This window comes from Penaeus monodon, chromosome 38 (assembly GCF_015228065.2).
Source record: "Penaeus monodon isolate SGIC_2016 chromosome 38, NSTDA_Pmon_1, whole genome shotgun sequence".
In the NCBI taxonomy this organism is placed as follows: Eukaryota; Metazoa; Arthropoda; class Malacostraca; order Decapoda; family Penaeidae; genus Penaeus; species Penaeus monodon.
In genome coordinates this window covers 20680369-20682339 of record NC_051423.1, presented here as the reverse complement: position 1 = coordinate 20682339, position 1971 = coordinate 20680369, and the positions used below count along the sequence as shown (strand labels likewise).

The 1971-nt window shown below is 32.0% G+C and overlaps 1 protein-coding gene across 1 annotated transcript in view; it reads right to left on the bottom strand.

Moving 5' to 3' along the window:
- The window catches only part of LOC119596460 (S-adenosylmethionine synthase-like), a 9613-nt gene extending 9265 nt beyond the window's left edge, over window positions 1–348 (bottom strand). Inside the window, exon 1 of the mRNA XM_037945715.1 lies at window positions 68–348. The gene's annotated coding sequence lies outside the window, so the exon portion shown is untranslated. The remainder of the gene's footprint in view (window positions 1–67) is intronic.
- Window positions 349–1971: the final 1623 nt, after the last annotated feature.

The following is a 1971-nucleotide window of genomic DNA, read 5'->3' as shown; positions in this document are numbered from 1 at the left end:
CTTGTATACATATAAAAGTGTATGAAAGCCTGTCATTCACAAGTCAAGTAAATAAAGAAGTCCATACCTGGATGTCCTTCTCCGACACTCTCACTTGTAAACAGAAAAGACTCTTTTCCCTCGGCCCTCAGAGCCGCCACCCTTAGGTGGTCTAGTATAGAGTATGGTGATTTCCCTCTCTACGCGAGTGGAAAAGAGACACCTGTTCACTCTTTGCTGGTATTTATACGCTATCGGGGTCACGTGAGAAGTTCCGTGCGCACTCGGGGCGGGAAATTCAAAGAGTGTGGTGCCACAGACGTAAGGCTGAGTTGGCGCGAACGTTAATTTCTGTGGTCTCTCTGAGGGTCCCACCTTCCTGGCACGGCATTTAACAGGTCACACGAACCCGGCCTACGGTTGCTAATGTCGATTTTTCTGAACTCCAATAGTGAAATTTTTCGAAATGAGATTGTTTATATTTAGATGTAAAAGTAGGAATTTTACGAAGGGGGAAAAGTTTAAAAAAAAAATATTTGTGTGTGATATACGACTAAATACATTTTTAAAAATATAATAACTTCACATTCATTTCATTCATTTTCCTTACTTCCTTACCCCCACTCCACCTGGGCGAAAACCTAAGAAAACAATCCAAAACGTCATTAAAATCTGGAAGAGTTTAGTCATATCAGTAAAAAAGGGGGAGGGGCTTGAGAGCCACATCCCGCGGAACGACCAATCAGGGCGAGGAAGGGTCAGCTGATGCATTCAAGGTCATCAGTAACCTGTTGTAAGAAGCATCCCAGTCATTCTTACAGCCCAATTTTGGTTTGCCATTTTTTTCTGGGGGCCGAAACAGCAAGTTTTAGTTTCCGTTTGCCAAATTTCTCATGGGAAAATGATACTTCGTGCTGCGTATATATAACAGGGTGGGCATGTACAGTCGTCGGTATTGCTTCTAAATAAGTGGATTTACTGAGATGATTTAATTACTAAGTGCGCTAGAAAACAATGGTACGTTTGCCTAATCCAAAAATATCAATGACACGCCATTTAATCGCAGGGTTTAAAGTAAATTGCATGAATTAACCAACTATAGATGAGATTGAACATATTTTTTTCTTTTTTTTTCAAATTTAATGCGAAGCGACGGACCTGAACTTCCAGTAAAATGCGTGATTTTTGTGCAGAAGCGTTTTTTATGTGTGTGTGTGATATATATATATATTATATAATTTTTATATATAATATTTTAAAATTTTATATAATATATATATATATATTTTTTTTTTTTTTTATGTGTGTGTGTGTGTTTTGTGATATATATATATAATAATATAAATAAATTTAATATAATATAATATATAATAATAAATATCAATTAATTATATATATATATATAATAAAATAATAATATATAATATATATGATAAATTTGTAAATATATAAATAATTATATATATGTAAAAATAAATGGGGGGTAATAATATTAATATATAAAAGATAATATATGTATTATAATATATATATTATATGTATATAAATATATAAAATATATATATATATGAATATATAAAAAATATTATAAAAATTTTTAAAATAATATTATTGTGTGTGTGTGTGTGTGGGGTGTGGTGTGTGTGTTTGGGTTTGTGCGTGCGTGGGAGTGTGCGTTTGTGGGGGTGGGGGGTGTGGGTGTGGGGGTGGTGTGTGGGGTTGTGGTGGGGGATATCAACAATTTTAATAAATATAATATTAAAATAAATATATATTATGTTTAAAATTTATTTATAAATACACACAACACACACAACACACACACACAACCACACACACCAACACACACACACACACAAACAATACATAAATATAAAAAACATAATACAAATATAATAAAAATATATATAATATTATTATATTATATATATATATTATTTTATAGGGATATATTATATGTATAAAATTTATATGTAATTTTTATGTACGAAT